Here is a 23,961-nt window from a genome sequence, read left to right as displayed (position 1 = left end):
AGAGTGGTCAACAAAGCCCTGCAGTGTGTGCGTATCTGAGTACCGTGTGGGAGGCCACTTCCAAATGATGTTTATACCACTCAGACGGCTATTTCGTTTTAGGTAACTGCAGAATATTATTACGTGGCTAGTCAGTGACACCGTATACACTTTAAAACAAACATCACTCCCCATGGGACAAAAATGTACACGCCCCCCAAACAACATGCACAAAACGCGCTCACACTCACACACACAAACACACACACACACACACACACACACACACACACACACACACACACACACACACACACACACACACACACACACACACACACACACACACACACACACACACACACACACACACACACACCATGCTCGTGGTCCCTGCTTGCTTCAAATATGTAGAAGCCTATATTTTATTATTACCAATATGCACTAAGCTCGAGGATGTGTTAACCTCAAGTTAATTGAGGCGTCTGTGGTTTTCTTTTTTAAGTACAGTTAAGCATACAAAAGGAGGCGCGCATTAAGAATGACTGTTGCTTTATTTAAAGGAACAACAGTCAAGGAAGACAAAGAAAGAAAAAGATCTCATGTTGGTCACCACCGGTTCAGCTACAAGTGCAATTACCACCTTCCCACTATCTTGGTTGTTTTGTTGGTATTGTTTTGATGCGTGTCACCTATTCCTGACAATATTAACATACCGTCTCCGCAACTATAGTTGAAACATTTTTGAATGATGCAGCCAGTTAGAATGTGATATTAAAAACGAATATGCACATTCTCTCATGACTTCCTATTTTATAATTCATTTAACTAATTTTACTATTTACTTGAGGGCACATGCTGAAAGTGCGAAATTGAAGCTGATCATTGGAGAAGTGATGCAATGACATGATTACTTCTAGGCTTCAATTTCGGAATTTGTACATATGCTCCAAATAAAATACTTATGAAGTTATTCGGTGAATCGTTTAAGTTAGAAAATGGAACATTGCAACCTGTCGCTCAAGTAAAGTCAACTTCATGTAATCCATATCAATAGGCCGAATTGTGCTCTTATGCTCCATGCGCTTTCCTTATTTTTCGAACTAAAAGAAACAGTCGCAGTTTCGCCCGAAAGGTGAAGCATCGATTGGCGATAGCAAATTAGTAAATAGCTATACGAAGTAAGGAGAGTAGTTTTCTCGGTAGCATAAACTTGGAAACATTCGCTTACTAACTGAATTAACAAGCATGGTGTCAGCGCGGACAAGCAAACATGAACACATCGCAATCGATGACCGCGGAACCTCGCTGTCGAAACGCTGGTGCGGGCAAGCGCAGCAGCAGCAGCAGCGTGTGAAGTGACCTTCGCGCGATCTATCGGTTCAATACAAGAGCGGCGAGTATAAAGGCGCACAAAGGTATCAGCCGTCTGGAGATCCCTTTCAAGATACGGCGCGCGCGACCGCACGCGGCCGTGCAAAGTACGCAATTGCTGGCCGAGTCGAAGCCGCCCCCCTCCCTCCCACGCTGCCTGCCCGCTTTCCTCCACATAGGGCGAGCGAGATTGAGCCGCGATCGTCAGTTCCCCTCGCGCCCGGTCGCGAAATGCGCAGTTGCTGCCGGAGCACAACACGGCTTCCCACTCCCTCCCCTCGCTCCCACCGCCCCACGGCCTTTCGCGCGTCGGAAGATGGCGCGCTTGCTCTCCGCTTTCCTCCTTCGAGCGCGCCCATATTGGGCCACGATCAACTTCCCTCGCGTGCTTTCAGTCGCACATACAGTATTCGACGCGAGACGACGGTGTTATCGCCCCTGGACTTTATACGGAACATCACGGCGACAGCGACGGCAAAAACGCGCCGAGAGTGTCCGTATAATTGTTATCGCAATAAAAGAAGACAAAAACACGGTGTGTCCTCTGCATAAACGCGAAGCTGGCTCTTTCCTGCTATTGAAGTATAATACTGAAAGCGAAGTTTGCTTTCGCGCAGCGCAGGCTAGGTGCGGTCAAAACACGTAGCAGTCGACAAGAAGACAGGCATGAGGGCCTCGCCGGCGTCACGGCGTCTACGCGACGCGATGCCACGCTGCGTGCATACACGTTCGGCAGAGTGCGCAAACATGCTAACGTCTTCACTGTTTGGTTGGAGGAGCCCATATAGACCACCACAAGATCTTTCTCTGTGGACACATGTGCTATCAGCGCGTTTTCTGTACCGCCTCTACTATCAGCGGTGAAAATGGCGCGCAGGTGCACAGGGCATCAAAGACAAAACTATTTTCATCGTGAACCCCTTGTAATCCGAACTCCCGCGTGTTGTCTGCTCTACGTCTCGCATACAATAACGTTGAACAGCAGAAACGGGAAAAAAGAAAGTCGGAATTTACTTCAGTAGCAGATATTTACAGCATTTACTAACAACACCGACACGACCCTTCGAGTGCCCTGTACGTACGTCGCAAACAAATCACACGTCAGCTATTTTTGTAATAATGTCAAGCAGAATGGCACAAGGTAGAAAATGGTCCTGATAATTTAAAGCGGTGGACACATTACGCTGTAACTGTATAGTATTAGTTACGTGAAACAATGACACATGCTGCCTTTTTACTTTTTTTTACCAAATGTTTTTGCTGCAGTTCAATTTATACAAATTTTGACCATTTGTTTCTTATTTTTGGAGTCCATCATACATATATTTAGTTATTCTTTGTCAGAGTCGGGAAGCGAAGCTAGCAGACGACATGCTAGCAATTCTTTGTGGCCACGAGCGTGATGACAACATATCATCGCGGCTCGGGCACTGGCACCTTCTGCGCTGTGCTTTTAAAATGCGCAGATAGTACACCAAGCCACGCAGTCCAGTGTTTCCTCTATGTTCAACATGAAACAACGTAGTCAGTGGCCAGGCAAAATCATTTCCTGACGGTAGCGCACTAAAACACTCAAACTGCAGCTAACCAAGCAACAAAATCAATACTGGATGTCATGTGCCCTCACATGCGGCGGGTTCATGTGTCAGCCTCAAAACAAATACAATAGTACACAACAGAAAAAAAAAGTCGCACTTTCCGGTCACTTCAGTAAACTAAACACTTGATCGTAACTAAGAGCTAACCTCTCTGAGTGAGCTTTGTTGAGAATTCACGCATGCTTTTTTTTTCCTTTTTTTTTCGCAGCCACTGCAAAAACAAGCACATTCCGAAAAGGCAAGAATAGACAATAATACATTCGTCAAGCCCACTGGTTAGCCCTTACGTTTGCTATGGCAAAAAACTAACGCTAAATTTGATACCTAAATCTCACGTTGCCTCACAAAGCGTTGTTCAGTGAGTACGCGGGAATGTCGGAGTGCATAGTTGGTAAATTTTGTCACTGTCCGCCTGAATATTTGCGGGCTAGATTGTAGTCCTGTTCTATGGCATGAACACGCGGAAAATATTGGGTACAAGAATACGTCGTGCGCTGTTTGTAATGTACTTGAAAATAAAACCACTCGCCTTTTACGATTGGCGAAAGAAGAAACGAAGCAGTGCCGACATGCGTCCATTCGAAGAGCAGCCATCTTCATTATGGCACGGGGCATCAAAGCAGTACCGCAACCAGCACGTCGTGCGTGGTATATGCAAAAGACGGCTTGTATGAAAAGAAAAAACTTTACATTTTATTTTATAGTTTTTATGCAGTTACAATAATTTAGAACGGTTATATTTTAGTTTCGACTCGACTTATAGGCTGGAGATCAAAAAGAACAGAAAATTTCGTTTTTTTCTTTCAACAGGTTTCTGTCAAAGCATTCACAGAAAATTTCTTTTGTGGTACAGAAAATTCTGTCTGTTTTTTCTTTAAATTAGCAGCTCTTTTTTTTTCAGTGTAGCAAGCGTTCATTGAGACAGCGCCCAGACTCCATTTCCCACAGGCGTGAAGAATGATGTACACCACACCAACCTCACATTCAATGAGGGCTTTGGTGTGCAGGACACAAGCGATGTTTCATAATAATTTAATAATTTCATTCACAACCAACTATATAGCCCAGCTATCCATGATGTTACGGTTGGCGTGTATATCCGGGCAAAAAGGATGCTCGAAAGACCCTGCTCAACCGAAACGGAAGATGGATTGCTAATTTGCTATGGTAGGCTTGTGGGGACGCCGGTCTGGCAGGCGCCCCGCAGTGATGACAGGACCCTTTGTGTGTGCGACCAAGGGGAGAACGCTTTCCGCGAACCAATGCCGCCTACGATCCCCGACGCACGTGTAGCTTCCAGCGGAGAGAAGCACGCGCGAACGGGCACCTGGGAGAAGGGCTCAGCCGCCTACGATCCCCGACGCACGTGTAGCTTCCAGCGGAGAGAAGCACGCGCGAACGGGCACCTGGGAGAAGGGCTCAGCCGCCTACGATCCCCGACGCACGTGTAGCCGCCAGCGGAGGGAAGCACGCGCGAACGTCACCTGGGAGAAGGGCTCAGCCGCCTACGATCCCCGACGCACATGTAGCTGCCAGCGGAGGGAAGCACGTGCGAACGTCACCTGGGAGACGGGCTCAGCCGCCTACGATCCCCGACGCACGTGTAGCCGCCAGCGGAGGGAAGCACGCGCGAACGTCACCTGGGAGAAGGGCTCAGCCGCCTACGATCCCCGACGCACGTGTAGCCGCCAGCGGAGGGAAGCACGTGCGAACGTCACCTGGGAGAAGGGCTCAGCCACCTACGATCCCCGACGCACGTGTAGCCGCCAGCGGAGGGAAGCACGTGCGAACGTCACCTGGGAGAAGGGCTCAGCCGCCTACGATCCCCCACGCACGTGTAGCCGCCAGCGGAGGGAAGCACGTGCGAACGTCACCTGGGAGAAGGGCTCAGCCGCCTACGATCCCCGACGCACGTGTAGCCGCCAGCGGAGGGAAGCACGTGCGAACGTCACCTGGGAGAAGGGCTCAGCCGCCTACGATCCCCCACGCACGTGTAGCTGCCAGCGGAGGGAAGCACGTGCGAACGTCACCTGGGAGAAGGGCTCAGCCGCCTACGATCCCCCACGCACGTGTAGCTGCCAGCGGAGGGAAGCACGCGCGAACGTCACCTGGGAGAAGGGCTCAGCCGCCTACGATCCCCCACGCACGTGTAGCTGCCAGCGGAGGGAAGCACGCGCGAACGTCACCTGGGAGACGGGCTCAGCCGCCTACGATCCCCGACGCACGTGTAGCTGCCAGCGGAGGGAAGCACGTGCGAACGTCACCTGGGAGAAGGGCTCAGCCGCCTACGATCCCCGACGCACGTGTAGCTGCCAGCGGAGGGAAGCACGTGCGAACGTCACCTGGGAGAAGGGCTCAGCCGCCTACGATCCCCCACGCACGTGTAGCTTCCAGCGGAGAGAAGCACGCGCGAACGGGCACCTGGGAGAAGGGCTCAGCCGCCTACGATCCCCGACGCACGTGTAGCTGCCAGCGGAGGGAAGCACGTGCGAACGTCACCTGGGAGAAGGGCTCAGCCGCCTACGATCCCCCACGCACGTGTAGCTGCCAGCGGAGGGAAGCACGTGCGAACGTCACCTGGGAGAAGGGCTCAGCCGCCTACGATCCCCCACGCACGTGTAGCTGCCAGCGGAGGGAAGCACGTGCGAACGTCACCTGGGAGAAGGGCTCAGCCGCCTACGATCCCCCACGCACGTGTAGCTGCCAGCGGAGGGAAGCACGCGCGAACGTCACCTGGGAGACGGGCTCAGCCGCCTACGATCCCCGACGCACGTGTAGCTGCCAGCGGAGGGAAGCACGTGCGAACGTCACCTGGGAGAAGGGCTCAGCCGCCTACGATCCCCGACGCACGTGTAGCCGCCAGCGGAGGGAAGCACGCGCGAACGTCACCTGGGAGAAGGGCTCAGCCGCCTACGATCCCCGACGCACGTGTAGCCGCCAGCGGAGGGAAGCACGTGCGAACGTCACCTGGGAGAAGGGCTCAGCCGCCTACGATCCCCCACGCACGTGTAGCTGCCAGCGGAGGGAAGCACGCGCGAACGTCACCTGGGAGAAGGGCTCAGCCGCCTACGATCCCCGACGCACGTGTAGCTGCCAGTGGAGGGAAGCACGTGCGAACGTCACCTGGTACAGGGATCAGCAGCCCATCCACAACCAGTCTCAGTGCCTGTCACGTGACGTTGACGTGAGCAAGATCCCGCCTACTATTTTAGGGGGCCGGTTTAAGGGGCCCCGCAATGTACTGTTTACTTCGTTCATTTTCTTCTTATCCTTCACGAACCATTCAATAAACAGTGCAAGTTTCGCAGTAGAAATCGTCTCGTCTTTGCCTGGTCGCCATGGTGTACCGGACGCCTGCAGCCCGCCGACAACGCCACGCTACCCCATAGTAACGCCGGTCGGGCTTCGAGAAACAAACTTCGCAACAACTGGTCGGCAGTGGTGGGGTACACTACCCTGGAGAACGCAAATGGTGGCAGCGGTAGGATACGCTACCCTGGATACCTCAACTTTGGACGGCATCTAAGAGATCGTCTCCTCTTCGTCCTGGTGTCAACGTTCGGAAGGAAGGTGTCAGGATTCATGACTGCATATGATGAGTGCACGGCTTTTCTTCGCTGAGATATCACTTGGCTTTACGTATTTCTTGCGGAATTACCAAGCAGTGATTTTTCTTTAACCGTTGACGAAAGTTTTGAGTACGTCGAGGTTGCTATAGAGTGAACAGTTAGTAGCACTAAGGGTAGCCATGAACTTGAAGGCACTAAAGAAACCGGAATTGTTTAGCCTGGCCAGAGAATTGGGCCTCCAAATTGCCGAATCAAAGAGAAAGCCGGAGATCATTGAGGCTATCGATGCGAGCGGGACACACGACGATGAACTGAAGGAATGCCTAGAGAGCATTGCGGATAATGAAGAAGAGCGTAGGTGCCTAGAAGAAAAGGAAGAGCGTAAGCGCCTCGAAGAAAAAGAAGAGCGCGAGCGGGCAGCCCGTGAGGCCAAAGGCCTCCAAATGACGCGCCTAGATATCGAGTTTCTGAAGGCTCAAAATACTGAAAGACCTAGCACACAGGCATGAGAAAGCGAGCGCAGAATGACAAGACTTGATGGCACCCTACGCAGTAGGAGGGGACATAGGTCTTTTTGCTGGTGCAGTTTGACCGCACGTGTGAGAAGGCAAACACGTGGCCCCAACGCTTGCTTACGTTACTGCCACGTGAGGTAGCTGATATGATTGCCCGCATAGGGAAAGAAGGAGCAGAGGACTTCGATTAAGTCAAAGCGAGTCTGCTTGAAAAGTATAGGAAGCATTCAGGTGAAAATTCAGGGAAGTCGAGAAGACCAAAAGTGAGTCATACTCAGATTTTGCATACACCTTGGAGATAAACCTGAAGGAATGACTCAGAGAAAAGGGTGCACTAGGCGACGCCGAAAAGACAACGCAGTGCGTTGCTTTAGAACAGTCCTACCGCCGGCAGCCTGTAAACTTCAAGTATTGGGTTCAGGATAAACCAGGCGTAGACACTATCACGAGAGCGGCCGATCTCGCTGAGGAGTACGTAACTCGCCGTGCATTCGAAGGCAACGAAGCTCCTAAGAAGGAGATGAATAAATACAGACCAGACAAGCCAAAGCGATGGTCAAAATCGAGTCGGTATAAATCAAAAGAAAGGTCAGATTCGGTGAAAATTAATGACGAGAACAGCAAGGGAAAGGAGGAGTCACGTGAACGTAGGGCAGAAAGGAAAAAAGAAAAAAGCTTTCGAGGCAAAGAAACCAGTAGTTTGATACAACTGCCAGCAAATATGGCATATCTCCGTGGGGTGAAAGAATCGTAAACTAATGTTGATGTCACTAACTAGTAAAGCGGAAAATCTGAACTTGCCAGAACCGTACATTCGAGACCTCGTGGTAAACGGCAAACCGTGTCGGGTGCTTCGCAACTCGGCAGCCACAATGGACGTGGTGCATCCGTCGTACTTAGATGAAGGCTAGTTCACGGGAGAATGTGCTTGGATAAGGCAAGCCGTAGAGGCCTCCAGTGTTTGTCTCCCTGTGGCGAATATTAGTATCGAAGGCACTTTTGGAGTACTGGACACTGAAGCCGCCGTCTCGGCGCATCTCCCGCCACAGTATCCATATTTGTTTTCTAACAAATCTGAGGACTTGCTGCGACGCAGGGGAATCGGGTTTAGTGAAGGAATAATGCAAGCTTTAACTCGTTCCAAGGCAAGGAAGCTCGCGGCCAAGGCAGTGTACGAATGTCCATGTGGAGGAAACAGGTTTGACGTAGGATTCGTCAACCAGCGCCAAACAGGACAGCCCTATAGGGGATATTGCGGAAAGTACACTAGCTAATGAAGAGGTCAGGCAAGCGCCGGAGCCTGAAATGTCTCGCGAGGCAGAATGCAGAAGAAAGTTATTGAATGTAAGCCCTGCCACATTGATTGTTGAACAGAAAAAAAGATTCCACCCTACGTAACCTAAGGCAAGGCGCGAAAGAAGGTGTGCCAAACAGAACGTAAAATTCCTCAAGAGGGCCGGCGTCCTCTATAGAAAGTACACCATTCGAAAGGCAGTGCAATTCGACCAACTCGTGGTGCCGCATCCCTATCGTGAGCAGCTCCTGCACCTGGTTCACGGGGGCTTTTGGACAGGGCATCTGGGCATTCGGAAAACAAAGGACCGCTTACTGCAGGAATTTTGCTGGCCTGGGTGCTTTCGAGAAGTGGAAGCATTCATAAGAAGCTGCGACACATGTCAACGCATACGAAAGACCGGAGATAAAGCTAAAGCGCTAATAAAACTTGTTCCCATTATCACGGAGCCGTTTCGCCGGCTCATAATAGACACAGTGGGACCACTCCCTGCAATGCAGTCTGGCTATCGGCATAATCTCACTGTACTATGCCCCGCAACGAAATTCCAAGAGGCGGTGCCCCTCAAAGAACTAAGCTCGGTGGAGATCGTCAACACTCTTTTGTCTATCTTCGCGCGAGTGGGGGTTCCCGCAGAAATCCAGTCAGATCAAGGATCCGTCTTTACGAGCACACTGGCCTCGACGCTTCTGGAAACCTGCGGTATTAAAATCATTCATAGCTCAGTGTACCACCCGCAGTCAAACGAGGTCGAGAAAGGCCACTCAGTCATGAAACGGCTTTTGCGAGCCCTTTGTCATGAGCACAAAGCCGATTGCGAGGTTTGCTTGCCTTCAGCAATGTTCGCACTTCGAACTGCATCGCAGCAGACAACAGGGTTTTCACCCCCAGAGCTCGTTTACGGTCGCTGCCTTCGGTCCCCTCTACGCATTGTTCGAGAAGCCTGGGAAGGCCGGGCGGACGATCCTTCGGTTGTGGCATACGTGCTAGAGCTGTTAGACCGACTGCGCACTTCTCAAGAATTAGTAGGGCAGGAAATGCGGAAGGCACAAAGCAATGCTAAGCATTACTATGACAGGACGGCTCGAACACGAGGCTTTGAAGTTGGGGAAAAGGCAATGATCCTGAAACCCTTATTGAAAAACAAACTACAGGTTCAATGGGAAGGACCGGTTGACATAATTCAGAAATTACCTGAAGCAAACTGCAATCACAGTACCGGGAAAACGAAGGACACCACAAGTGTACCACAGTAATCTTCTTAAACCCTACCGGCAGAGGGAGGCCATTGTGAACATGTCCCTTAACCAACCTGAGGAGATGCCTGTCGACTTTCCGGAATTGACATCAAAAACGGGGGCAAAAGACATTCACGAGACCATTGACAAGCTAGTAGATCAGGAGGAGTTGAATCCCAATTAAAGGGCCGAACTGAGGGAACTCGTGCTTGAATTTAAAGACATATTTTCAGACACACCTGGCAGGACCACTGCGATCGTTCACGATATCGACTTAACCTCACCGGACCCAGTTCGTTTGAAAGTTTATCGCGTTTCACTTCGTAAACGTCAAGTCATGACCTCTGAAGTAAACAAGATGTTAGAGCTAAGGGTAATCGAGCCAGGAGAGAGTGATTATACCTCGCCTCTTATCTTGGTTGAGGTCCCAGGAAAGGAGCCGCGACCGTGTATCGACTACCGCAGGCTCAACTTAATCACGAAGGACCCGACCTACCCAATACCGCATATCGATGAAAGGCTTGAGAAAATGAACCGTGCTAATTTCATCTCTATACTCGATTTAGTGAGAGGGTACTGGCAAGTTCTGCTGACTGAGAGGGCAAGCAGGCTTGCGGCGTTTATTTCCCCGATGGGAACCTTTCGGCCGAAAGTCCTGAGTTTTGGATTGAAGAATGCTCCCTATTGTTTCTCTAGCCTTATGCACCAGGTGCTACGGGGAATGAATGACTTTGCACTTCCGTATCTCGATGACATAGCAATCTTTTCTTCATCATGGGTGGACCATATGCAACACCTGCGAACCGTTATGTGTCGTCTACGAGAGGTCAACTTGACTGTCAAGGCTCCCAAATGCCAATTAGGGCGCGAGGAGGTAGCTTATCTAGGTCACGTAATAGGGCAAGGCCATCGTCGGCCTTCCGAGGTTAAACTGACCGCAATAGATAACTTCCCGCAACCACGCACCAAGCGGGACATCTGATCATTCTTTGGCTTGGCGGGTTATTACGAAAGATATATTCCGCGGTATTCCGAGATTGCCAGTCCTTTAACGGATGCTCTCAGAAAAACAGAACCACAAAAGGTAAAGTGGGATGACGCAAAAGAAAAGGCTTTCAGTATGCTGAAGAACGCACTAACGAGTCAGGCAGTGTTGAACGCGCCCGACTACTCTAAGCCATTCATTCTTCAATGTGATGCCAGTGACAGGGGTATGGGGATGGTGCTTTGTCAAAAGAGAGATGACGAAAACGAAACCCCCGTACTGTACGCCAATAGAAAGCTTCAGTTTGTGAGGAAGCATATAGTGCATCAGAAAAGGAGTGCGCCTGCGTAGTATGGGCAGTGCAGAAGCTAGCTTGCTATATCGCTGTTTCAAGGTTCACGATGGAGACTTACCACTGTCCCCTCACATGGCTGCAGTCCATGTCTACGAAAAACGGCCGTATTTTACACTGGAGCTTGGCTCTTCGACAGTACACCTTCGATAGTCGCTACAAGAAGGGTAAACTTAACTAAAATGCCGATGGTCTGAGTCGTCTGAGTAGCGAAAGCCTCATGCTCACTCTGGTTTCCGTGGCAAGGTGGATTACGGCAGATGAAGGTAGAATTGTGAAGGACACGTAACAATGTATGAACTAACGTATCACGGTCACGTGATAATTGCAAGCGTACATCCGTGAAGTCATTAAGTTTTCGCCTTCCTAAGTGACTGTCGATCTTTTTCTAGGATTCTGTTACTGGCATGACGGCCACTCCAAAATGTATAATCGCGAAAAAGTACGCACTTTCACTTACAATTTGATTATCATTATATTTTGTGCTCACAGTAATATTATCATGCAATTAAACACTTCTAAGACAAACTTCGGTAGCAGAATGAAAACACGCTAGCAACTTGCACAATTCTGCACGAATATTTCGGTGCCCTTAAAAGCCCAACAAAAAGTGGCGAAATTAAAGAAGCTGTCTGGATACATTGCTGAACAAACAGGGACGTGCTGTTAGACGAGCCTCTGCTGTACAATAGCATTAACGTACAATTTGCTGGGTGACGCCATAACGAAGACATTTATAGCGGCGAGATCACGCTGGAAGCTCGCAAACACATATCTCCTCGTACCTTGCCTAAGTTATTCAGAGTTTTACTAAGCTACTGATCTGCTTTCTAAGCGCATCCTCGGACACAGTTTGTAAGGCTCAGCCTATATATCAGGGGCTGGTGTCGTCAAAGCTGTAATTGCTTATCCACAGCATACGCTCTTACAAACGCAGTCTTCAGTCGCCTCATGAATGCTTACACTTGGCCGTCGCACGACCAAGATGTGAGCGCCTTTATCGAGCCACAATATTGCTGAAACTACGCTCTGACCTCGCAAGGTTGCTTGGTTCGGACGCAGCGAGTTGCAGCGAGTAATTTAATCCCACCTAGAGTGACTGGAAAAAAATTTCAGATTACCGCATTCGTTTTCCCCGCGCTGCCGACGCGTTCATTGGCCCAACCGTAGTACGTGAGTTTGGAGTGCCATATACCTTCCAAGCGCCGGGCGAGCCGGCTGAGTTAGAGCGCAGGCAGCGCAGGTTCCCTACGTTTTTGGTGTTCCGATTGTCGCGCTCGCGTTTGACTGCAAGGAAATCATGCCTGGCTGCTGCGCCTTCGGATGCAGCAACCGAACTGAGTCTGCAAAGACTTTTTTTCTAGATTCCGACCGGGACAAAATGACCGAGGGCGTCGTTCTGCGTAGTTACACAGAATCGGCCGGGAAAACTTCAAGCCTACAAAAAACACCCGCGTGTGCGAGGTATAAGTACACTTTGCTTGTGCTTTTCGGCACTGTTCTAGAAGATATTTAAGCGAAGTGCACGAGGTATTAGCGATGCTACGAAAATGGGAGCTCATTGCAGGGATCGTTCGCGTCTTGCACGTTTGACGCGGGCACACGTGTACACGTTTGTTGCTCAACACACGCGGTTATTCCGTGCTCGTGGCACGCGAAGGCACACTTGTCGCGCCAGAATTCCGCATCCTCACGTGCACCAGGTACTCGCATGATTTCTCCGCGCACGTGAGCGCGCTCTCGCCTCGAGTCACTCGACCCATATGGCACTTGCTTTTCGCAGATCGTGACGATCGCAGTCAATAAAAACATGGTCAATACGAGGCCCATGATACTTCCTTTTTTCCACTTATCCTTTGCTCATTTATACATGGGCATTTCGAGCTTGAAACCAATGGCCAGGTGATATTAACAACACATGCTTCAAATTTTGAGCTTGTAAGCCGAGCAGATGCAGTGAACTGAAGTCAGCATACATATTATGTTTTATGTTGAAATGCTACGGTGCATACCCAAATAATGTTGTGCTTGATGCATAACAAGAAATAGAAAACAACAGAACACCCAGTAGCTTTAGTTTCACTCTGTCACTATGAATGTTACATAAACCGCTATAAAAGCACAAGAATTTTATACATCACCTATGTAACTTAGAAAAAAAAAATTACCGACGATTACGTTACTTCCTAATGCGAAATTTGAGCGCAGCAAATAAGCTGTTTCACCTTTTCGATAGATTGAGGCAAATAAATGTAGCAACACATGTATGCGCTATCACAGAATTTTTTTTTTATTTTTCACACGTATTCCTTTAACAAAGACTCCACTAACAGTTCTTGACAGTCATGAAGGAAGCTTTGTGGTCGGAGAAATAGACTGATATATGTTCGACTTGGTACACCAATGCTTGATTCTCAAAGACGAGATCTATACAAGTGCCTCGCGAGGTTGTCACAGCCGTGGGACGCGTTACGAGCGAGAGGAACGGGATGTTCTCCCGCATAAGTGTTAGGAAATTGCTGTTTGTCTTTATGTCAAGCCGCCACCGATCTGGCTCTCTGATTGCCACCGCACAGGGGTTGCATTGGAGTAGGAGCGAAGAAAGGAATTAAGTTCGAGCCGGCGCTTTGACAACCGGAGACTCGCAGGAAGAGGGGGGAGGGGGGCGGCGTGTACACCCAGCGGCAAACGATGGGGGCAGAAGTGCGCGCAGCAAGCGGACAACACGATAAAGGGAGGAGGGAAGAGATAGCAGCGACTGACTGATGCAACTGAAGAGCACCCTATCCGCCACACAAGAACAGGGGGGGGGGGGGGGGGGACCCTTTCCTCCTCTTTCTGCATGGCGGCGACGGTGTTCTATGCAGTCACGTTATCTTGACTCTCTAGCGGCGACAGCGGCATCCAGCGGTATCAGTCGGTCGCTGCTAGCGCTGGGGGGATGAAAGGGGGGCGGAGCTGGTTACGAGGCCGACGACAACGCCGACGACGACGCGAAACCCAGGAACGGACGCCAAAGAGCTGCGCTCTAAAAAGTACTGCGTCACCAGCGGGCGTTCCTGCTTTTTGTTACACAGGCAGCAAATCTTGGCAGTCTAAGAAAACCGTCATAAATAAGTTGAGAAGAGTAGCCGCTCATGGAACGCACTAGACAGCCGCGTTCATAAATCGCAATGTAGCAAACTCTCGTTCATAATCAGTGTACAGAAGTACATATACGTTGCTGCAATCACGCAAATGGCTCATATTGGCCTTCCCCAAGATTTAGTGCGCAAAATGGTCATCGAAGTTGGTTTTTACGCCTGCTGTGCACAGATCGTGTTACGATCACGGCGCAAACACCGGTGCACACATGGCAGTCGTAGTGTGTCGTGCGGATACGGCGGACGAAGTCGCCCGGCAGAATCGAGAACGCGCGGTATCCGTTTGCAAACTAAATTAAATGTATCCGATTTAGCTTGTGAAATTATACAATGAACGTACGTGCCTGTGACACTGTCAGGTGTTAGTTTCGTCCTTATTGGAAACATTCAATAGAAGCCGACAACGGTCCACGATGTTCATGCCCAAAAGCACAAGCTTGCCTCATTCCGGCTCGAAGTGACGAAATGTTTCCTTCGTAGCTCGCTCCGCGGAAGGAAAAAAAAACGCGTGCATAAGCTCCCGATAGCAGCGCTAAGCTGCTGCCCACAATCGTAGCACAGTTCCAGCAGTAGACACGATCGGCGTGCAAAACAACCACCGGCTGCATTACTTCGCACAAAATAACATTTTATTTTCATTCTTAGATACCATTATCTCCGGGCACAAAGTATTTGTACTTCAGTAAACACTCAACGCGATGTGTCACCGAATATCAAGCTCTTCCAACACGGCGGCCTTCCCGCGACGCAGTCGGCTTGGAACGTATATGGCGGTGGCCGCTCAGTGTTGCCAGTCAAATCCCGACCTTTGCGGTCATAGAGTTTCTAAATAAATACCCTAGATAGAAATGTGGCGCTAGTGTCTACGGGGGTTCTCATGAGCGTTGCCTCAACCTACATGGGAATGATGGGAAGTACAGGCTTCGGATTGACTTCGGTCTTTAGACTTGTGGCGTTCGCTTGTGGCGCAGTAAACAACGCCATACTCAAATATTATCGCGTAAAATCTAATTATATTTCTGCAGTATGTTATATAATGTACAACATGCTACATAAACCATAGAGTTTCCTACAAAATTACTAGAGGGAACTCTGGCGCTAGTGTCTACGTGAGCTACAATGGGAGCGGTTGTCCCAGCATGGGAATTATGGGAAGTACATGGATTTGCCTAAACTTCGTCCTTTTTGGCTTCAAACGGCTTTGTGACTTAGTAAACTCGTCATTTTCAACAGTTTATTGCGTAATAAATAATTAAATAAACATCATTAAAATTGCCCGACTGCAGGATTCGAACACAGGGACTCTAGTACAGACGCCTGATATTGAAACCATTAAGCCACGGATGCATGTATCGACAAGCGAATGAAACGCACTTATGAATTTATCGCGGGCATGCCAGTGCTTTGAGACGCTTGGTGCATTTCGATTTGGGCACATAAACAAGCTCAATCATTGCAATTAATAGCAATTGTACGCGTTCCCCGGCGTCTTCTACACTTCGAAGAATATAGATTGCGCTGAAATATACGACAATAAGATTTATATAGCGTAATATACAAAGCCACAAGAACGTCTGAATCCACAAGCACGAAGATCAGACGAATCCATGTACTTCCCATCATTCCCATGGTAGGACAACGACTGCAGCGCCAGAGTTTCCTCTAGTAATTTTGTAGGAAACTCTATGCCTAAACTTCGTCCTTTTTGGCTTCAAACGGCTTTGTGACTTAGGCACCCGAAGACCAGGAGTGGGCCGTCCAGCGGGCCAGGGCCGTTGCCGAGGATCTCGAAAGATTTTCCTCGGGCGATGGAACTCTGGCAGCCTAGCCCCGGGCACCAACATCAACAACCGTTGGACAAATAAAGTTTATTCCTATCCTATCCTCTATGACATAAACTTTGTATGACTTCGAGATGGAAGCATGGTTTACTATGGTTTGTCACCAGGACACACCAGGGTATGCATACTTGTGCGATTCTGTTCCCGATTTAACGCCAAATAATGATTATTTATTCATTTTTGCAACAGCAAAACAACCGTGCATGTACTTATATAAAAATACTCATCAAGTATTTCTGGAAATAAAAATGTATTGTGACAAAGCGTTGCGCCCTTGAGCGGAATGCTACAAGTGTCGTCTGCAACGACGCCTGCTCGCTGCAAACGCGAGGCTTTTCTCGCAGACGACAGGCACTTGCGAACTCTCTCACTCTTTCGAAAGGCTGCGTCGGCTGTCACGATTGCGGAACGTCTTCAAGTACTTTTAAGCACATCTGATAGAGTGCTAGCTAGGACGCTAGTGGCCTCCTACGAGTATTTCGTCATCATATTTTGCGTGCGTCCATCAAGCTTTTTCTTGGCGACCTGAGAGCGGACGTTGGGAGCGCCAAGAATCTGCCAAAGCTGGTGTTTGAATGCCGCCCAGTCAGGAAAGGTGCTCTCGTGGTTGAGAAAGCAAGTCCTGGCAACGTCAGTGAGGTAGAATGCGACGTTGCGAAGCTTGTGGATGTCATCCCACCGGTTAGACTCACTCACGCAGTCATAATTCTCCAGCCAGTCATCAACGTCGTCACTACGAAGGCTGCGAACATGGTGGGATCGCGCTGCCGTGCGCTGACGGTCCATGAAGGAACGACCGGTGGGGCGAGAGGGTGACGCCGGAGGCTCCTGGAGGATCTTCTTGGAAGAAGATCCTCCTCGGGGAGCAAGCGGCGGCCTGAACGAAGCTCCAGGGAAACTCGAAGGCGTAGAGGACCAAGGAATCGAAAGCAGCCTCCACCACTTGCGAGACAGCTGTTAAGCCTCAACGGTTTATTGCGCAGGTCGCGCGCTGAAGACGATGACGCGCTGGCCATGATGAATATATGAATATATACAGATGAAGAAGATGAAGGGGTAATATAATGCGCACAATATTGACGTACCGCTTCCGAAGCGTTATGGCGTGGCTTTGCACTTACCCATTTTGCGACACTAAACTACAGCCAGGAAGCAGCAACCTTTCCTACCACAAATTTGTGTTCTCAAAGTCCTAAAATACGCATTTCAATGAGCACGTAAACGAGCAATGCATAATGAAGCTCTCAATAAAATTTGATTGTCAAGCCACGAGAAGCTTGTATATGCCTTGTATCAGTAGTGCCTTCTTTGTCCTATTCTGAAGTCTCATAAAGCACGTAACGCTAAAGTGCCAACCTAACACACTTAACAAACCAAGGTCCAAACGCTCAAAACATGTTCTTTCAACGTTTACGATGCCACCGCTTTCTCGTCAAGGCTTCGACGCCACACTGCGACACAAGCATCGTCCCAGTCGCTGGCCCAGCGCGCTATCGCCACTCCGAGCAACATAACAAAGGGAGAAGGCTTTGCGTTGCACTGTCCCACTGCAGGTTATAGCAATTGCGCTTGGAGCGAAACTAAAAAAAATACTTGTAGACTAGTTCGCCAGTCAAAAGAATGCCAATCCGAAGCCTGTACTTCCCATCATTCCCATGATGGTTGAATGATCGCTGCGCCAGATTTGCCTCTAGGTATACTAATATGAAACTCTATGTTTGCGGTACTCTGAAATTTTTTCCAGTGACTCTAATCCCACCAGCAGAAGAGCGCCGATCGCCTCCCTCACGGTCACGATTTGTGTGCTGTACCCACAGTGATGCGGCACAAACTGCGCCCCCCCCCCCCAAAGAAAAAAAAAAATGCTCGGCACGAAACGTAGTAGGAACTACCAGCTCACTGCCCTGGTTAGCGACCACAACAAAACAGCAGCAAACGGGCGGCCATGCGAGCGAGGAAGCCTCTTGGAATAAACGGGTAGCAGCAGGCGCTTTTTTTTTTTTTTTTTTAATAATTCGGCTGACTTCGGCGCAGCGCAATCTACGCGGCCTCTCCCTGCCCAATGAAAAGCGACCGGAAGTGGTGACGTGAAGGCGCTGTATCGTCACGGACAACTATAGGCGCCCGGCAGGACGGGAAGGCGGAAGCTGCGCCATGATTACATTCGCTGCTCTTGCTAGTTGCTACATAAATACAGTCTCTATTTCGCCTGTGTTCGCGTTTCGCGCTGTACGAAATAATTTTAAACGTGTGATTAGTTTTGTGTGCGGTGTAGAAAAGGATGTGGCGCGTGCTTTGTGTATTACTCGTGCCCCACTTCAAAGCAAAGCTTTCGTACGCACTGGAAGATGGATCCATAGAGGCTGAGACGAGCAGTTTCAATGTGCCCGGTGTCGGCGGTCGGTAGTACTGCCATAACGGAAATTTTCAGGCAAGTGTCCATTTATTTGGTATTTCTTTGGTGGTTTACGTGTTTTTGTTCGCTCTAGAAGTATCTTACTGTGATCTCGTAGAATAATTCACTAATGTGAGGGCAAGAGCAGCTGCGCTCGTAGTAGGTTAACTACCTCGATCGCGCCCCGTGTGACTAATGTTTGTCAAACCTACAACGGGCGTGGTGCGCCTGCATTGTTCCGCTTTGTTTCTCAGCGCTTGAACGTTCGTAGATGTGATTCTCTTGTAAGTACGTTCAGCGCGGTTTGTTGTAATACGGTCAATCGCACTTAAGTGAAATGTCTGCTATTTTTGCGTCGCGTAGAAAAAGGACGACTGGCTTTGCCACCTTTCGAAAGAACCGGCGCGGTATTGGTTCTCCCTTACGCGGTCGCGTGCTGCTGTTTCTGCTTGCCGGACGCTTTCAGCATGTTTTCGGCTCGCTGTGTGCGCGCGCGCGTGTCCGTCCGTCCGTCCGTGTGTGTGTGTGTGCGCGCGCGCGTACATGCCGGTTTGTATGCGCTGGCGTGTTTGCGTGTGTGTAGTGCGTACTACGTGCTCTGTGAGCGTGTTTGTGTGTATGCGTGCGTGTGTGCGCATGTTTCTGTGTGGGTCGTGTGTGTGCGTGCGCGTGTGAGCGTGTCTGCCTGCATGTATGTACGCCTGTTCGTGTTTGTCAATGTGCGCGTGCGCGCTTTTGTACAAGCCTGCGCTTTAAGAGTGCATATATTTGTGCGTGCGTATGTATTGCGTAAGGTCGGTGGACGTTTACTCGCAATAAAACTCTTCAAATTTGGTGCAGCGAGCGTTCCCGCCTGAAAGCCGAGTTTGGTTTCAAGCCACCCTGGACAACTGCTGTATCAGGCGCCGTTTCTCGGGAGGACCAGCGGGAAGGCGTCAGGTATACGCTTTCTCCTATTCCCTCCTCTGCCCTGATGAATCGATATCCTTGGTTGTTATTGTGAAAGGAACGTTACATCCAGAGCATAAATAAGTGATTAAGAAATGTGGTAGTGTGTTTCGCCATTACACCATTTCTGATCTTAAAGTCGTGGATTTCCCATTAGCCCACATTTCCGTTGATGCGGACAACCGCTAAAATTGTGAATGGTGGGTTATTCGAGACGTTCTACGCATATAGCAATTGTCTCCTGGAGCTTTAATGAATTCTGAAAATTTCGCTTTAGAGGTATCATATACAAGCTTTAGGTATCTCTGGGTTGTTTGCATGCCCTTCGAGAGCTGTCGCCTACAGCCCTATTGAAATTCGTAACTACAGCTTGGAGCACTTTGGAAGCTAGAAGGCTTGTCCTGGCTCTCGAGAAAGTGTTTAAGCTGGAAGTGTAGGGTGGGGAGTTTGGGGTTGGTCACACAACGGCTTTTTTATGCCTTAGCAGTAGGAGTGTCAAAGGATAAAAAATAGTTTGTGTTTCAAGCGTGGAAAGCTGCTCATGTGGTAGAGGCTTTGTGTGTGTGCGTGTGTGTGAGCGCGCACCCGTCCGTGCATGCGTGCGTGCGTGCGTGTGTGAATTCGCTCCTCAAAAGGGAGTATGTTGTAAGTGAGCTACTTTGTTGCGCGGCTGTTTGCCAAGAATTGACAAGAAAACACAATAATCAATATAACTTGAAATAATAAACTGCAAAGCATGCTGGCATAGTGGCGACAGCAGCATATGAGCATGCAAACATGCACCTGTGTGACAGTCTTAATGCATGACTGCAACATATGGAAGGAGGCGTGCTTCTTCAGTAAGCAGCATAAAGTCCAAATTTTTGGCTTTTGTTGTGCAAACCAAAACGAGGCCCATTGCCAGTGATCTTGTCTTTTGTTTTAATAGCATTTGTTTATCTTGAACTTAGGGCGTCGTTTCTCGCAGCTCATGCAGATGATAGCAGCAGTTTCACAATGCCCAGCCTTGGTGACCTCCATCAAGAGCAAGTCACTTGCATTCGCCTTCAGACAGATGGTTGATGGTTGACAGATGGTCTTCTTGAAAGCAGTTGGGAAGACAACATTGTAAGTAGATGTAGGTGTGCAGTGTAATATAATAAGTCAAGTTATAATTTAAAACTCTGAGGCTCCTTGGCCGCCTAAGCTTGATATCATGTGCAGTTGTGTGTGGTTGTAAATATTGCCGATGGTACAGTGCATACTGCAAATATGACTTCTGATCCAAAGTATACACTTGCATTTTCTTGATGGCCTTTCATAATGAGGATTTTCTTTGTGCAAGAATATTCACAGAACGGGGCATTGCAGCATCTTATTCTTTATTGTGCAGTCACTGCTAATTTCGTATGACCTTCCTGCTACCAATTTATTTGCAGGAAAAGAATATTTGTTCACTCTCTGCAATAAGCTTCTTATTAGCTCATTGCATTACACTCTTCTTCCTTTAATTTATTACCATATAATTCTCAAAACCTTAAAATTTGAGCTGTTTTTATTTTGAATACAAAATCAAAATGCGCCGGATTGCAATCTAGTCTGCAAGGGATTTGAAGAAATTACAAGAAACCAGGACCTCTCGTGGGCGTTAGAAAAATCTTTCCGCAGGCAATGTGCCTATTTCTTGTACTGAGCTAGCTGCTCATGAAAATTGCAAGCATATTTCATTTCACACAGTTTCTCAGGATATAGCAGGCCCATCATTGTCTCTAAGCACAACCTTTCCTCATTTGCATCATGAAAATCTGTCTCATGCTTAATTTGGGATAAGTCTTGAAAAATGAATGTTTTATAATTTTGAAACTACACAAAGTATTGGTTGAGGCTAGACAGTTTTCAGACAACTTGACCATCTTGAACCTAGCCATTACAAGACGAGAAAAAAAAAAACATGCACAGGAGCACTCATTCAATCAAATGTAATGCTTGTCATTTTCCACGTGGCAAAATATACTTTTAAGCAAGAGAGGGTGGGTAGCCAATTTACAACCATTGTGACTCATGCGGGTAGTGGCAACACAGAATGAGAAATGGTTGTGGCTCTGAGGTTCATTGAATGTGTGAACACTTATATACAATCCCCCCCTCCCCCCCAGTGAGGGGTAACCATGCAATATGTTTTGGGCGGTAAAGATGATTGTTTTAGGAGACCAGAAATTTCAGCCTCTAGTTGAGAGGCTACAGAAAGAAGGACCATGTAAATAGTTGCAGATTAACATAAACTGCGTAGGAGGGGCATCACAGTTTAGAGCATGAAGTAGAAAGTGGGATCATGAGGAAGGATCATAAGTTTAAATAAGGGAATACTACTTGTCAGCGTATTGCCAAGCTAAACCATTGAAAGAAGGGGGTGTGCTCTAAGGAAAATAGTTGACAGCACATGCTAAATTTTCGAGGAAAGTATGCCGAAATGCCAATTCTTACTAAATTAGTAAATAAGAAATACACAATAAATTTTAGGACACAGAAAGAGTCTAATAAACTGCATTGGAGAGTTGGAGATTGTTGGGCTGTATGCATGTATTGCAGGGCAAATGAGAATGCCAGTGGGGGTTCCCTCATTTTCATTTTGTGTTCACTCTCTAAAACAGTACTCCGTCTGCTAGTGTAATAATGTTGTGTAAAAACAGTCATTTAATGTCTTGTGCATCTCAGTCTTAATGTGCCATATCCTGTAAGGTTCTGACGTAGTAGTTCTGCGGAAACCCGCAAGGTGCAGAGAAGTAATGAATAAAGGGAAAATCAGACATCCACCCGTTCGTAGCAATTGCTACAAAGGAAACCCATACGGGTTCCTCGAAAGGCCTTTCTTTCGAGGAACCCGTATGGGTTTCCTTTGTAGCAATTGCTACGAACAGGTGGATGTCTGATTTTCCCTTTATTCACTGTAAGGTTCTCAGCTGCAGTACTTATAAAGTGTAATGCACAGATATATTGTAGATTTCATAATGTCAATTTTATATTGAGGTCACATACAGACTCTTGGACAAATGTTTGTTGAGAGATGTCATTGGTAGCGTCTAAATTTTATTCTCTTATTTTCTATGGTGAAAAGGCTACTGTAAATTTATTTGCTTTTGTTGCTGTATGTGCATTGTATTCACAATTGCATAGTGGTTTAGTGTTCATGGTAACATGCAATTCCTAAGTTTGCAAAATAGAAATTTCTCCTACCTTTCACTTGTCTTGCCCAGTTGCCCAAGCTGTGCATTGTGTCCAGTCACATTAAGTTTGTTACGTTCAGGAGCTTGTTGCATTATCAAATTTTCCGCTGTGTACATGTGTAATTGCAGACTGAACTCTCATGACTCTCTTCTTATTTTGCTAATGCAGGATGCAAGATTCCAGCAATGCCATGCACTGCATTTATTTGTCAAGATGCTCAGAGAATGGGAGTCCCTGCACCTCGTGGTTAACCGTGAACATATTTTTTCTTTTGGAAAGCTAAATGCCATTTGCTGCATCAATTGCATTTTTGCAGCTCAAATATGTACTATATTTTTTTCTAATTTTGAATCGATTAATATTCACCGTTCAGTATAAAAAATGACGTACAACGTGAAGGACAAGGACTGCGAGAGATGACATACACTGCGCTGACTTCCAATTTATTTCGTTGCCACATCGTGTGTGTATACGGAAGAGGGGTCATGCGCAGAAAATGAAAGGCAGTCACAAGGGTTGTTCTAACAGCAAGTCATTGTACTAAGAACATGGTCACTTGAAAAAAATAAATCACAATTTCTATCTGTTGAGATACAAGACTTCACTAGGGGTCAGCGTGATAGAGGGGGCACTAACGCACAAACTACCTTGTTTTCAGGTGAAATCGGCAATAATTTACCGGGTGAGCTGTGTCTCGCTAAAACTTGCGTATCTTCAAAGAGGAGCATGCAGCCGCAGTCCCGGCAGTGAGTGCCCAAGTGACCTTGAACAGTGTTATGGAAGTTGTTATAGTGCTCTCCTAAACGATCATTTAGGCACCTGCCTGTCCGTTCAACATATTTACTGCCTCAAAACAGGGGAATTTAGTAAACCACCTTCGTCGTACATATCGCAAAACATTTTCTGTGCCCGACAGAGCAACAACTTTGACGCGATTTAGGTGCATTTACACGCTTACAGAGCCTTGCCAGCTTCTCCGGGGCTGAGAAAAGGACTGCGATTCCTGCAGGTTGCCCAATCTTTTTTAGTCTGTGGGAAACATGTACATACGGTAGCACTGCAAACCTGTCTTTCAACTGGCTGGTTCCTTGACTGAGCGGGCTCATCACGTTTCGTGCGCTTCAGAAGCTGTTCCGCTATGACTGAAATTCAGGTCAAGGGGTAGCCAACCCAAGAAAGGTGATCAACCTGTGCAGCAGGACTATCATGCATTTCATGTGAGCAAGATTTATTGAGGCTGTTAAGGAGGCGAAACTTTACAATACCTCGTTTAACGAGCTTTGAGTGTGGAGAGTTAAAGGGCAAGAGTGACTTCTTACTTCTCGGTTCGAAGCACCAACACACATGTTTGTTTGCAAGGCACAGCCTGAGATCTACAAAGCGCAAGGAATCGTCAGTGGGAACCTCATGCGTTAGTTCTAGAGGCTGCAGCTTTCTTAAAGATCTCCAAGACTCCCGAAGCAGCAAGCTCGAAAGTGTGATCAGTGCAATCAATAAATACGAGGTAGTCGTCCACAAACCTGCAC

General features: G+C 48.2%; 1 long non-coding RNA gene across 1 annotated transcript; it reads left to right on the top strand.

The window, feature by feature from the left end:
• Positions 1-18,840: 18,840 nt before the first annotated feature.
• LOC142573656 (uncharacterized) lies at positions 18,841-22,958 on the top strand. Its single transcript, XR_012826354.1, has 3 exons — positions 18,841-19,222; positions 20,199-20,338; positions 22,604-22,958. It is a non-coding gene; the product is annotated as an uncharacterized LOC142573656 (long non-coding RNA).
• The last annotated feature ends 1,003 nt before the right edge of the window (positions 22,959-23,961 follow it).

The sequence above is a fragment of the Dermacentor variabilis genome, chromosome 1 (genome assembly GCF_050947875.1).
Source record: "Dermacentor variabilis isolate Ectoservices chromosome 1, ASM5094787v1, whole genome shotgun sequence".
Lineage (NCBI taxonomy): Eukaryota > Metazoa > Arthropoda > Arachnida > Ixodida > Ixodidae > Dermacentor > Dermacentor variabilis.
This window is presented reverse-complemented; position numbering and strand designations above follow the sequence as displayed.